We start from the raw sequence: 15,327 nt of genomic DNA on the forward strand, positions 1-15,327 counted from the left end.
TCAGCTGTGGCCAAGTCCCAATCAGGCCCAGCTGGCCCCTATAAGAGGCAGTGAGCCAGGAGCCCAGACTCTCCCTCTGCCTGTAGAGGGAGAAGGGCCTGGCTGCAGGGAGCTAGACAAGGTACCCAGAGTGGAGCAGGGCTGGGGAAAGGCAGAGGAGCTGGGGAGCTCCTGCCTAGAAAGCCCCAGGCTGCGGCCTAGCATTAGGCCAAGCGGTACTGGGGGTTGCAGGGGGCAGCCCAGGGGTAGGCCGAGGCAGCAGGTCCAAACCCCTTCGCTGCTGATGAGTGGCTGATACTGCAGTCTGCCCCAGTGAACAGGGGCTAGATGGAGACTGGGCAGTAGCCAATACTGAGGCAAAGTGGGGATAGTAGGGTGGGGGTTCCCCTGGGAGGGGGAGACCCAGTTAAAGGGGCACTGGGGTCCTGGGAGGGACACGGGGGCCAGTACCTGGAAGGCGGATCACCGGCCTGCAGAGGGTGCTCCGGATGCCGGAATGAGTTAATTCCCTGAGAGACCAGTAGGAGGTGCCGCAGGGGTGAGTCCGGCCCGTCTACAATGGGCCATACTTTACCTGTGCTCCCTGGTGGAACTGTTGATGTCAGTGAGAGCAATATATGGCTCCAAGAGTGTATAACCTCATGTACAGGATGTTGAATTGGACAGTTGACCTATATTGCTGTCACTGTTAAAATTAAAAGTATAAGCATTTCACAACTATAACCTGCCAGTGCTACTCTTTAAACCACTTGACAATTGTTAAAATTACAGAAAGCAATCACTGTTCATCACAAGGTTGTTGTAGTCTTTGCTCCAGAAGGTGCGCCCAGTGGAATTAACTGTGCCTGTACCAGTTCAATTGCATTCATCTTGAAAATGTAATGTATACTGATTTCTGGAGAAAGACAAATACTTAGAAGTGAGTTTTAAAATATTTTTGCGAGATTGTGACTCTGAACAATCTTCTACATCTTTTATATTCAAAATCTCTTGAATTTTAAAATTAACACTAAGCCTTTGAAATAGAGACGCTTGGAAGTTTCTTATAAGTTGCTGCATACTTTGGGTGTGTAAAAGGAAGAGGGGAAGGATAGAATGGAGCCTAAATGATATATCCTGTGAACACCCAAAACTTTCAGTGACTCCAGTGGAAGCATTGGTTGCATAAAAATGCAAGATTGGCTGTGTCATGCGCTTGTGTATGCGTGAAGAATATTTTTTTTATTATACTTTATTTCACTGTGGTATCTTGGTTGTTCTTTTGTCTGATATTTTGATGGGGTTCTTCCTTGGCAAATACAGTAGTACATTTGATGGCCCTGGTGAAGGTATAGAATCATAGAATATTAGGGTTAGAAGAGACCTCAGGAGGTCATCTAGTCCAATCCCCTGCTCAAAGAAGGACCAACACCAACTAAATCATCCCAGGCAGGGCTTTGTCAAGCCGGGCCTTAAAAACCTCTAAGGATGGAGATTCCACCACCTCGCTAGGTAACCCATTCCAGTGCTTCTCCACCCTCCTAGTGAAATAGTGTTTCCTAATATCCAACCTACACCTCCCCCACTTCAGCTTGTGACTATTGCTTCTTGTTCTGTCATTTGCCACCACTGAGAACAGCCTAGCTCCATCCTCTTTGGCAACCCCCTCAGGAAATTGAAAGCTGTTATCAAATCCCCCCTCACTCTAGTCTTCTGCAGACTAAATAACCTTAGTTCCATCAGCCTCTCCTCGTAAGTCATGTGCCCCAGCCCCCTTATAATTTTCGTTGTTCTCCGCTGGACTCTCTCCAATTTGTCCACATCCCTTCTGTAATGGGGGGACCAAAACTGGACGCAGTACTCCAGGTGTGGCCTCACCAGTGTTGAATAGAGGGGAATAATCACTTCCCTCGATCTGCTGGCAATGCTCCTACTAATACGGCCCAATATGCCGTTGGCCTTCTTGGCAACGAGGGCACACTGCTGACTCATATCCAGCTTCTCTTCCACTGTAATCCCCAGGTCCTTTTCTGCAGAACTGCTGCTTAGCCAGTCAGTCCCCAGCCTGTAGCGGTGCATAGGATTCTTCCTTCCTAAATGCAGGACTCTGCACTTGTCCTTGTTGAATCTCATCAGATTTCTTTTGGCCAAATCCTCCAATTTGTCTAGGTCACTCTGGACCCTATCCCTCCCCTCCAGTGTATCTGCCTCTCCTCCCAGCTTAGTGTCATCTGCAGACTTGCTGAGGGTGCAATTAATCCCATCATCAAGATCATTAATAAAGATGTTGGAACAAAACCGGCCCCAGGACCGACCCCTGGGGCACTCCACTTGATACTGGCTGCCAACTAGACATCGAGCCGTTGATCACTCCCGTTGAGCCTGGCAATCTAGCCAGCTTTCTATCCACCTTATAGTCCATTCATCCTATCCTCCTTTGATTAAGGTAATCAGATTCTGAAATTTTCTTAATATTTTTCCAGACCTTCCCAAACATTCACCTTAATTTATGGTACAATTACCTTCTGATTTTTCTCTTGTCTCTGAAGAGCCAATTCTGAGTGGACAGGGAAGTGTCAGGTGGCAGGATGAATAGCTTTTTCTTTGAAAACAGAAATTACTTTATGAATTACATAGATTCTTCCTTATGCCCCAAAACCAATACAATTAGGTCTATAACTCCACTGTAGTGAAAAGCTGATTTTTATAAGCGACAGTCTACAAAGATTTCAGGTGTTCTAGAGAATGTTTGTTTACTTTTTAAGTGTCTTTGTGATTTCTGCTGCTTTTGTTAGTATGCAGTGCACTACTTGGAGCTAGGCAATAGGGTGCATTGAAAATAAAGCATGCTAACTTGATACAGATATTATGTTAACAGTGGAATATTAGCTGAAGTACTACCAACTATCTTAAAATTATGAGTACCATAGATTAAGAACAATTACATTCCACAGTAGATTATGCCATTAATTTTTATAGTTGCTCAAAACCCAGTTTGAGTAATCTGGTCTGGCAGCAAATGGTGTAGGTAGAAAGCTTTTAACATTTAAATATGGCATCTTCACAAAACAATATGGAGCCAAATATATCTCAGAAAAGTAAAATATGGATCATTGTGTTCGGTGAGCTGAATAGCATCTTACAGACTTTTGTAATTCATTGATCTTGTGTAGTGAACAGCTGCAAAGTGCATCATTCCATGCATAAACCGTAAATAATCTTGATTATTTTTTTTAAGAATTCTACTTCTCAGGTAAAAGTGTGTGTATTTCAAATCAATGTGTAGAATATATGTTATCTATGTTGTTACTAAATGTGATGGCTTATTTAAATATATTAAAATTATGGTGATTTGGGGAGTTAGTAAAGCAATTATTTCATTCACGTCATAGTTTTAAACGATGGCCACATTTAACTATTAAATACAAGGGTAATATATATTTTATATATAAAATCTCTGCATTAACAGGTAGGTAAACAGTGGTCTAGTTGTAAAAGTTTCTACATGGTTTATGTACCAAGTAATATTCAATTTTTATTAGATGTTACTTCAATTTTCAATAGAAACAACCTCCTTTGTCTCCTTAGCACCACTGATTTTTCTTTCAAAGATACATTAACAATGCTGATGGAACCGGTGCAATTAGCTTCTACATTTAACAAAAATAAATGTGATAAAATGAAAAGTGCTGCATCTATAGTGTTAATACAATATTGTACAATATTGCTGTACTTGAAGCAATGAAACCTGAAGGAGGACAAAATATTGAAAGGTCGAGAAAAATGAGAGAGAGAACAAACGATGCAAAAAGAAAATGACACTGAGGTCTTGGTTTAATACATATGTATTCCAGGTTGATGGCTGATTTCATTAGCAAATCTCATTGTTATGCAATGTCTGTCCTTCTGCAGCAAAATGAATATTGTATTCTCACAGGCTCTGTGTGTGTGTGTGTGTGTGTCTATTTTATGTTGATAGATAAATGAAAGGATATACATTTATAGCTTTTTTCAGTCTTTTGTATCTTTTCTAAAAAATACGCACGGCCTTCAACGTTTCTTTTTTGTTCTTAAGCCTTTCAAGGTATATCTAGAGTTGTATATTAAAGGTATCTTGTTTATACAAAATATCTATAAAATGTTCTCCTAGTTTTTATAGTGAGAGATCTAATTTATTAAATAAACCCCTTTCCTGTGTTCTGGAAAGAAAATGTAGATTGCAAACCTTCTGAAGGCCATCAGTTTGAGAAAATAAATCATGTTTATTGTTAAACTATATTATAAAAAGCGAATGCTAGGCTGTTAAAGTATCTACAAAAAAAAATACTTTATATAGCTGGTTCAGTAGTGTTGTTTCCCACTAGCTAGTAAAAAAAAAATAAAAAAAAAAAATCCCAAAATAAGTGTGTACATAGACATGTTTGAATCGTTTTCAAGCTCTAATAAGTGAGAAAATACTGGAAAATGTTTAATTGAAAATCCAGATAGTAAATAGTTTTTTCTAATGTGACTTGAGTTTATTCATAAAATGCTAAATTCAGAAATGTAAGACAGTTGGAGGCTCAGTGGCTTAAGGGACTGATGTGTATAGTTTCTGTTGTCTCTATATCGCCATTTCAAATCCAGCCCATGTCTGGTAGTGATGGAAAGTTTTGATGGGCAAAGACCCCAAATGAGGAGGACACAAATTATTCATGTAAGAAAGTTAAAATGCTATGGGATTTATTCCTTTAATGTAATATTATTTTTTCTTTGAGTAGATGCAGATGTATATTCCAAGCAGGGGTGTGTGTGTTGGAACCAGAGACTTTTGCCTAGCTGTACCCATAGAGAGGCGGCGCTCACACCTCATGTCTGTAACTCCTTCCCTGGCTATATGAGGCAACACTGCCCTGACTCCACGTCAGTTCGTTCTCACTGCCCATCAGCTGAAGTCGGAGCTCTGTGTGGTTGTCATTTCATAATCTCTCAGTTCATCATCTTAGCCTAGTTTTAGTGTGCATAGTTAATAGTTTAGTTAGTATTAGAGTAATAGTATAGTGGTAGTGCTCCCCAGTGATGCCCTCACCAGGGTTCAAGCATTGTCCTTTGTGTGGAGTGGCGATTCCCAATAGTAACCCCCACATGAGGTTCTTGCTCTGTCTTGGCGAAGCCCCCCTTAAAGAGAGCTATTCCATCTAAAGATTGTTCAAGAAGAGGACTCCAGTGGCACGGGCCCTTTGCCTCAAGCAGCACCTGCTTGAACAGGCCATCAGGCCTGACCTGGTACTGAGGCCTTCCTCGGGCCACAGATGCCCCTCCAGCTTGGAAAATGCTACTGCCTCCCATTCTGGGGCAGGGGCTTCTCCAAAGAGATGCAGGAGTAGTTCTCCATCTTCGGCGCCAAAAATGAGGTCTCAGAAGACCAATTGCGAGTGCTCCAGGTCCTGAGGCGACTCTTCTGCCTCCCCTAAGAAGAATGGAGACCAGCACTAGGCTGGCTCTGGCATGCGGGATGGTGCAGGTGCCTCTGACCCTCTCTCAGTACAGGATAGAGAGAGTTACTTACTGTAACTGTGGTACTTCAAGATGTAATGCAGATGTGTATTCCATGACCCACCCTGTCTCCTCTGCATCAGAGTCTTCCCATGGATGTTTGGTGCAAAAGAACTGAGGGGAATTTGGCCGGCACCACCTCATATAGCCTGACTCCGGTCCCGGTCTCTAGGCATCATATACCATCGACTCCGGTCCCGGTCTCTAGGCATCCATTGAGTCCAACTTATGCAACTTAGCTGGGTTGGTGGCTGTGATAACAGCGCCTGGAGGGGTTTGCTGCTTGTCACTAGCAAAGCATTGTGAGAGATTGTCCAGGCTGGAAAGTTAAGGGGGCACAGCAATCCCAAGGTTCCAGGTTATGCTCTGGGGTCCTGTCACACCCTTCCATCTCAAAAGACTGTATTTTTTGTAGGCCTTTATTTCTGCTAGGAGGGTGTGTGAGTTGCAGGCCCTGATAACTGGGCCTCCTTACACCAGTACTCCAGGGACAAGATTATGCTCCGGCCACACCTTGTATCCAAAATGGTCTCTCAGTTTGATTTGAACCAGGCAGTGTATTTGCCAATATTTTTCCCTTATCTGCATTCCTCCCCATAAGAACAATGCCTCCTTATATTAGATGCTGTCTAACCTTTTATCTGAACAGAACTGAACAGTTTTGTGCTTCGCCTTGCCTGTTCATATCATATGCAGACCTCATGAAGGATAGGTGGTCTCTGCGCAGACCATCTCTAGATGGATAACGTCTTGCATCAAGACTGAGTATGATATAACATTGGCTGTGCCTCCTCACCAGATATGGGCTACTGCTCACTAGTCACATGTTTGGAATACACACATTTGCGTATACTTGAAGAAAGAACAGTTACTTACTGTAACTGTGGTTCTTCAAGATGTGATGCAGATGTGTATTCCACGACCCACCCTGTCTCCTCTGCATCAGAGTCTTCCCATGGACGTTTGGTGCAAAAGAACTGAGGGGAATTTGGCCGGCACCACCTCATGTAGCCTGAGGTAGGGCTACAGGCATGAGGCCTGAGTGCCACCCGTCTACAGGTACTGCTAGGCAAAAGTGTCTGGTTCTAGTGTGCACACGCCTGCTTGGCGTACACAGGAGTTTGCACTGTTACTACCTGATGGAAAAAAACAAAGAAATTCAGCCTCCTGAACACTCATTCTGGTACCTTTTAGTAAGCGCAGAATTAATTCAATTTACAAAGAAAAGACTTTGAGGACAATTTGTAGACATAGTGGGCAATAAGTATATAATTTTTAGTGGCTCTTGCTAATCAGTACTTGCAATATTTCACTTGAATTTTTTGATTCAAGATATTACCTTAGGATCTAATTAATATGTCACATGTTGAAGCATTCAGTTTAAAATTGGGGTTGGTGATGGGGAAGGAATCTGTAAACTAAAACCAAAGAAATCAGAGTAATAGCACCAGGCCCTGTGGCCACAATACACTGCCTATGCTGCTTCAGAGGAGGATGCTGTATCTCCTTCCTGCCCTTGCAGGAACCCCTGCTCCACCCTATGCCCTGGTAGGGCTAGGACTAAGACAGGTAGGGGGAATTCAGCTGCTGCACAATTTCTGAGCAGCCTTAAGAGGCTCCTTCTGAACTGGCATGAGCTGTTTGAAACACTATGGAGAAAGGAGATTTGTTTGCTTCATGTTTTTAAAGCAATGTCTTTTCCAAATATAGGGCCAGGTTCTGATACTCTTTACTCAAGTTAAATAAATATAAATAAAATAATAATTGGAGATATACCAATCTCCTAGAACTGGAAGGGACCTTGAAAGGTCATTGAGTCCAGCCCCCTGCCTTCACTAGCAGGACCAAGTATTGATTTTTGCCCCAGATGGCCCTCTCAAGGATTGAGCTCACAACCCTGGGTTTAGCAGGCCAATGCTCAAACCACTGAGCTATCCCTCCCCCCCATATTGAATATTAAATATTAGCGTACTCTATGAATGGCTTCGTGGTGGGACCACTCATGAAATAAAGTAGTACTCAGATGTGTTAAGCGTGTTAGAATCTGGCCCAATGAGTAAGACTTCTCACTCGTTCCAGATTGCTTGGGAGGTGGGAATTGCACTTCATCGGAAAGGGAATAGCTGAAAGATTTGTCACTTACAAAGAAGTGAGATGCATTTGGGTTTTTTGGAAGAGGTGGTTGAGACTTTTGGTAGAGGAGAAGAATCTGCATCTCTAGTTTCTCTTCTTCTGGTGGGCAGAGTTGGAAGTAACTTGAGATTTTAGGGGTCAGGGAACGTAGGAATGGTTTGAATTGCTGGTGTTTCACCCCAGCAAATTCTGATAGTATTCAGCTGGCCTACTTGTCTCTCCTTGCCCATGAATATCTGTCTGTGTAGCTAACATAAATGGATATACATGTTAGCTGGGTATTCTTGCTCAGATCATTAGCAGTGAAAGATTTAACCACACTGATGTGAAACCATCAGCATTAAGTTTCAGATTTAACACATCATGGAGATGAATGGGGGAAGTTCACACTGTTCAGAGCCATTTTTTGTGTTTTCTGTTTGTATACTTAGATGACTGCATAAGTTTCATTCACATGCATCCGACGAAGTGGATATTCACCCACGAAAGCTCATGCTTCAATACGTCTGTAGTCTATGCCACAGGACTCTTTGCTGCTTTTTCAGTTTCATTCAGTTCATATTCAGGAGGTTATGTTCACAGTTATTTGTTTTGTTTTAAAGGAAAGTTTTATATTCTGGAGTGACACGTGGATTCTGCAGCAAATTTGGTGGCTAAGGAATAATGTAAAATGCAAAGCCCTGGCCATAGTGCCTTTCACTATTTGCCGTTTACTTGGAGACTGTAGCCCTTCCTCTCTAATGTGGACTGCACAACAGAAATCCAACAGTCCACTTCTACCCTTCTCTACTGCAATGTACTCTACTCAGAGCCGCCTCTGAAGATCAACCTGAATGTTCTTGTTAGCGCAGAACTGCTTGCCTTCTGAAAGTACAGATAAGAGTAAAAATATGCCTACAGTAGAACCTCAAAGTTACAAACACCTCGGAAATGGAGGTTGTTTGTAACTCTGAACAAAACATTATGGTTGTTCTTTCAAAAGTTTACAGCTGGAAATTGACTTAATACAGTTTTGAAACTTTACTATGCAGAAGAAAAATGCTGCTTTTAATCATCTTAATTTAAATGAAGCAAGCACAGAAACAGTTTCCTTACCTTGTCAGATCTCTTTTTAAACTTTCCAATATTTTAGCAGTTTTGGGGCCTCATGAGACTTGGGCATTATACGATTAAGCTAGTGACTGACAAGTGTGAGGTGAGATGAGTCCCTGGAGAGCCTCTGGTGGTTGGAAGGGGCAGAAAATAACCCTTATTGCATGTAATCTTGTTAACGCTGGTATCTGGCTTGGAATTGTGGGTTATCTGGGAACATTTACTAAAGAAGTATCCTATTTTGTTGTTGCCAATATCGTGTGTGTGTGTGTGTCCTCCTTCATTTCATATACTGTAGCAAAGATACTTTACCCACACTTCAAAACGTAATTATTAGGTAATGTGTATTGAAATGATCTGAGAAGAATTGTTCACCTCAATAGCTAATATCTGAATAATGACTCTAGTACACATGTCCCATCCCATAAAAACCCTAAATCGTGTATGACTTATTAAATTCATTGGGACTATTTTTGTGAGTAAGGATTTTTTGGATGAAAAGTTTCTAACGTCAGCCCCTAACTCACTATCTCTTCTCGTGAAGTCAGAGGCAAATTCCCATTGATTTCACTATGAACTGTGTACTGTTTATGGAAAGGTATTTTTTCAACTATTGTAAAGAGAGCTTCGCTGAGATTTTTCTGTAAGCACAAGGCTCTATTTCTGCTTGAAGATTTGTATTTTTTAACCATCTCTTTTTACAAGAATCACTTTTCGTAAGAAAGGGAAAAAAAAACAAACAACCCAACAGATTCTAGCTATACAATTTTGATGTTTTGAATTTTTTTTTAAAGGGAATGAGATGTTTCTCTGCATTTTGTTACGACAATTATGGCCATGCTAATTCATGAAATAATCTTTTATTACATTTAACAATCTCAAGATAATGTTTTAAATCAACAGTATAAAATAAAATATTTATATAAGAAGAATCCTCATTACTATTTTTGCTGATATTATCAGCATAGTTTTTGGAATGTTTTTAATTTACAAACTACATTTAATCATGGGGCCTGGTTTATTGGTGGACAGGTGTCCTACTCAAACCACCATCATACTTTTAGCAGTGAGATGGTACCATTGTGGACAGTCTTTGTAGAAACACCAATAACTAAATGTGCACTCAAGCCTGGTCTATACTTTAAAGCTTTGCTAGCATAGCTATGTCAGCTAGGAATGCGAAAAAACCACTCTCTCTAACAGACATAGCTAGGCTGATAAAAGCTGTAGTGTAGACGCAGTTGTGCTGGCAAAAATGTCCTTTTGACGATACTACTTATTTATTTATGGAACTGGTATTAGCTGTATTAGCAAAAGAACTCTTTTTCCAGTATAAGCTGTCTCTCCACTAGAAAGGTTTGCCAATACAGCTGTACCAGAAAACCTTTCTAGTGTAGACAAGGCCTCATCCTAGGATATGCTCTCTAGGCTTGATCCAACCCTCCCTGAAGTGAATAGGATTCTTTCCATTTACTTCTGTAGGTTTTGGATCAGGTCCTTGTTCCTAGAGGTGATTTTGAGATAGGGTCAGGGTACATTGACGGTATAGTTAGTGGAACTTTGCATTGCCAATGCGCATTCTGTACCTGGATTTCATTCTCCAGATTTGTCAGTTCGCTGCTTTCCTGTGGCTGCATGCTGAACTGTTTCTCAGAGAGGAAAGTTGATGCCCCTTTTGTTTGCTCCCCATGTTACTCTTGAGGGTAAGAGGCTTCCTTTCCCATTGGTTACTGTTTTCATGGAGTTTTACTCTTTATAGTGTCATGGCCCCCGTCAACTCCTGAAGAAGGTCCATCAGGGAGAGCCTGAATGTAAACTGGACCTGCTTAACTCTTCTTCGTTCGTGGATTCTGTCAGTTAAATAGGGAAGCAATAGCCTTCTCCTGCTGATGTCAGTCCCCTCTGTGACTTAAGATTTTTGGGAGGAAAACAGTCTTAGGCAGTCAAAGGCATGACCACTGTATCCGTTGGAGAGGGGGAGGGAAGTGTATCCAGTTGAAGTATGAAGGAGTTGAGATAGTTTTGGGTTGGACATTAGTCTATTGCTTTCAGTTACAACAAAAAAGTATTTTAGAGAAATTAAGTGTAGATTCTCTTGCTTCTTGCACATTAGATTTTTTTTGAATATCTGGAGTAGAGGATTATTTTTATTGATCAAATTCTTCTCTACCAGAGGATCTCGCACCCCCTTTTCAGCAGGCAGCGGAGGGAGGGGGGATTCTAGACACTTAAATAACATCACAGCCTTCCAAGCTAATATCTGTGACAATTTTGATTTGTGTCAAGCTATCAAACCAAGTAGCCTCTTGCTCTGTGCTGTGAAGGAGCCTGCAACTGACATCTTTATCCAACCATTGTTTTATTTTTCTTTTAAATTGCACTTTAGAGTTATTTTGGTTGCTTTTAAATAATATATAATATCTTTTTAGAAAGTTCTATTGTTTATTTCCTTTCTCTTCTGAAAAGAGGGTGAAAATTATAAACCTTCAAATACAGCTGTTAGCTATTGTTTCTCAGATTTCAGATTTTTCCAAGAATAACTTTTGTGATTGAGTTTTTATCATAAGACGTGTACTGATTCCTCATTCTAATAGAACTTCAGCAGCAGTTTATTGCATGTGTATATATGAACTTCAGTTAACTTAAGATTCTTTTATATTTAGCCATGCTTAAAAAACATCATGCAGTACAGAATTGCCATTTATCCAATGTTAGAGAAAAAAATCTGCATTTTGCTTAGTTATTTTTATTTCTGATGCAGTTAAGTTGGAACAATTATACATTGTATTTGCAACTAATTAGTTCACCTGGGTTGGTTTTGGTCATGTGAGCATACTTGTTTACCAGTGATCTAAGTGCTCCACCTGCCTTTCAGTTTGTTTACCAGGAAATCAAGATGTGTAAACTGCAGGAAGTACTATTTGACCCTCTCCGACAGTATCTCATTACAATAATTGCTAATCTCTGAATAAGACAGCCATGTTTTGTGAGTAATACACACAGAGAGAGGTTGTGTTAGACAGATTTTAGATGTTTCCACAAATCTAGCATTGTAAATACTTGCTTGGATTATGTTTTCATGATAGCTTTTGATAACAGACATCTGGTGACCTTTGGGGTCAGCAAAGCTGGAGCAAAATAGTATGTGTTCTTTCAGTCCTCTTAACTGAGAAAAAGATATCACGGCTTGTTGTTTTGGAGTGCTGTCACTGCTCTGTAGCGAAAGGATAATGGCTACTTCCTGATTAAACCACTATCCACAGTAAGCTGTTAATGTTATATATCTATTCTCCTCTAAAGACAAGTGTTCTTTTTTGTTTTCTGCTTTTTTCCAGAGAAGTCTCAGTTTAAAATGTTTATAAATATGGGTTGAAGTGAGAGCCTACAGTTAGAGGGACTTTTCAATTATTTTAATTTCCAGGATTATCTTTTTTGTTTTGTTTTTTGAACTAAGAAAGTTACTTAGCGTTTTTTAATACTCCTTTGAAAAATGTTTTAATACAAACTTGTCTGAAATACATTTAGATGCTGAGTTTTTAACATTTGAAATCTATTTAGCTGCAAATCTCTCAACTATTCTTAATTACGATTCTGGTAAATGTTCAAAGGAATAACTCTGATATTACAAACAATATAGCTAAAGTATTTTTCAATACTGTTGAATAAACACTGATAATTTGTAGTCTATTTATCCTGTATCATCTATTTTACATCTAGCATAGGTCTATCAGTTTTGGAATAAAGTACTATCTGGAATTTCTTCATTAGATTTTATTTATTTAGATCTCTATTTCCGTACTCATGATAGTTTAACTTAGCTATTTTTCTGCCAGATAACTGCACAATTGGCAGTCTTATGGTAGAGAGCAGCAGGTGTAACTCCTGCTGTTCTGTGCCTGGACCCATTTTTATATTACCCTAAAAACTTCATTTTGAGATTTAATACCACAAGAAGATGGGGTTCCAGGCGACTGAGGGTCAAATTCTACTCACTACATAAATACAGAAGAATTCTCTGAAGTTGATCGTTACACACTTGTAACTGGAAGTATAATTTGTGCAAGGAGGGTGCTATATACTCTGATAACATTACTGAGGCTGTATACCATATACAATGGACCATTTTTCTCAGTTGTTTCACAGTGGGCAGGAAAGTTGACAAATCAGGGTCCAAAAATAGGTGAGGATATTAGAATGGGATTGCACCAGTGTTCTTTGCTGCCATAATGAATATTTGGCATCAATTCCTCTACAGTAGGCAGTTAAGTATATTATAAGAACATGCTGGAGCGGACTTTTTAAGTAAAATCAATATGGATGTCTTAAAGTGCTGGTATTAAATATGATACTAAGTTATTTGGAATAAAAAATTATAAAGAATTCCATTTAAAAATGCCAGAAAAAGAAGTAATCGGTGCAAGATAGGTTGACAACTAATTAATGGAATTCTCCTTAGTAAACATGATTAATAGTTTCTGGAGAGTGTGTGCATAAACATTAGTTAGGGTTAAATTGTTTATATTAAGGAACATGTAAAGTAGATGGCATGTCTGACCAACCTGAGGTTGCCAACATAAGAAAACTCCTCTTTTGCATTTAGCACTTCTTGGCCTAATTGTGTTGGGATTAAATGGGAACATTTGCTGGCACTCATTCCACAGTAATCCTTAGGATAAACTAGATTGCCATTTGACCATTAAGTGGTCTCCTTTTGGTGAAAAACAGTGTGGCAGAGTGAGTAAGCTTTATCTTCTAGTGCCTGTGCAATGTCTGCCTCTTGGGGAGAGGAGTCATGTAACCCATTATAAAATGAGGTTAATGGTGATCACCCAGTTTTGCAAAGTGCTGTGAGATCCTCTAAGGAAAGGCATTATGTAAGTGCTTGGTGGCATTATTTACTGTTTTCATTATTAAACTCTGGCACCAAGAAAATAACCACTAATTTTTAAACAAAATCTGTCGTATTCTATATAGTCATATTTCAGTAGTCTAGATTCTAGAGAAATTTATATTGAACATTACATGGCTGTACAGTGTTTGAAATGTAGTTGCAAGTTCTGAAGTCAATTTGTTCTTGTACCTTCTACAAATGGATAGTTTAGGTAATAAGGTAATAATTGGAGATATACCAATCTCCTAGAACTGGAAGGGACCTTGAAAGGTCATTGAGTCCAGCCCCCTGCCTTCACTAGCAGGACCAATTTTTGCCCCAGATCCCTAAGTGGCCTCCTCAAGGATTGAACTCATAACCCTGGGTTTAGTGGGCCAATGCTCAAACCACTGAGCTATCCCTCCCCCCAGTTTACTGCTTTTGTTCCATCCAGCAGGTGGAGACAAACTTCCCCTGTAAGATCTTTTAGTTTTCTGTTTCCTTTCTAACCTCTTCTTCTTATGCAGGAACATCAGAATGAAACTGATGTGATCATGGTGAGTTTAATTCCTTATTCTTGCTGTGCCATGGAGGAAACACTGTGCAGGGGGTAGAACAGGAGATATCTTCCACTTCAGCTGGGGACAGTTGATTTTTCTCCTCCACACTCCAGTGACCCTGCAGTAGATATTACTGCTACTTCTGTGTATGGTGACCAGGTTTTTAAGGTACAAAATTGGGAAACCTGTTACTGAGGTGTGGGGTTGGGTGTTTGGGTGCTTCATCTGGAAGCATGAAGTGCTGAAATCGTGATGGGGCAGAGTGCTCACCTCTGGCACTGGTCGTAGATTTCCATACAGCCACCTGACGAGGGCACTTTTGAAAAAGCTAAGCATCCATTTACCTAAATCCTTCAGTTGGCCACAGGGGGGAAACAGAATAAAATTGCCTAGGGCTTTGATGTCTCACAAGGCAACTGGAGAAGTGTAGCTGAATTAAGGTGTTTGTGTAGAAACCTGGAGATTCCTGCTACCTGCTAGCAAGAGGTGCTTGCAAAGTCCAAAATTTATTTCTGAATGTTGAACTAAATTAAACAGGGTGCCAATATCTAGGAGGTGGAACGACCTACTAGACAAGCTGATGCTAATGGACCAATTAATTTTGTCTTCACCTGATGGACAAGAAGAGAGAAAATTCATTTTCTTGACTTGTATAGGAGAACTGAATAAATTACTAAGAAATTTTACTTTGTTCTTTTGTTATAGTGTAAATTGGACTGATGTTAAAATTTTCAATGCCATTACTCGAACTACTCTGTGCTTCTCAAAACAGAACCTACTCTAAAAGCTGGGGTAGTAATGGCCGCTTTAAGTGTAAATGTAGAACCTTTGCCTATCAACCTCTCCTAAAGTACCCTGCTAAGACTTTTAGTTGAAAGGTCTGAGTGACTTGCTGTTTCCGGTCAGGGTACATGGATTGATATTTCTCTGTTAATTGTTTTGGGGAAGAATCATCCTTTGTGAATTTTGGGATGGAAGGCATGACTATATTAGAAAATTAGATTACACAGACCAAGACCTGTTGAAGGGAGTCAAATCTAGGATCATCCTTACCTCTAACCCCGTGGAAGATTTGCCATGTGTTTTGGTTCTCCATGAGTTTAGGGAGACACTCTCTGCAGCGTCACACCCTGTCAAAGTCACAAAAAATAGCTCCTG

The 15,327-nt window shown here is 40.2% G+C and overlaps 1 protein-coding gene and 1 long non-coding RNA gene across 34 annotated transcripts in view; one reads left to right on the forward strand and one right to left on the reverse strand.

The window, feature by feature from the left end:
- Positions 1-15,327, forward strand: part of BAZ2B (bromodomain adjacent to zinc finger domain 2B) — a 343,490-nt gene that overhangs the window by 144,423 nt on the left and 183,740 nt on the right. Inside the window, exon 1 of one of the 33 annotated variants that reach the window (XM_039493570.1) lies at positions 11,747-12,001. The exons of 31 other annotated variants lie outside the window; for them this stretch is intronic. The gene's annotated coding sequence lies outside the window, so the exon portion shown is untranslated. Of the gene's footprint in view, positions 1-11,746; positions 12,002-14,136; positions 14,167-15,327 lie in introns of those variants that run through there. One more of the 33 variants, XM_039493571.1, reaches the window with a different exon arrangement.
- On the reverse strand, positions 1,195-15,299 carry LOC120374254. Its single transcript, XR_005585960.1, has 3 exons — positions 15,223-15,299; positions 2,502-2,581; positions 1,195-1,319 (listed from the first exon to the last, which is right to left on the reverse strand). It is a non-coding gene; the product is annotated as an uncharacterized LOC120374254 (long non-coding RNA).

This window comes from Mauremys reevesii, linkage group 11 (genome assembly GCF_016161935.1).
Source record: "Mauremys reevesii isolate NIE-2019 linkage group 11, ASM1616193v1, whole genome shotgun sequence".
Taxonomy (NCBI): Eukaryota; Metazoa; Chordata; order Testudines; family Geoemydidae; genus Mauremys; species Mauremys reevesii.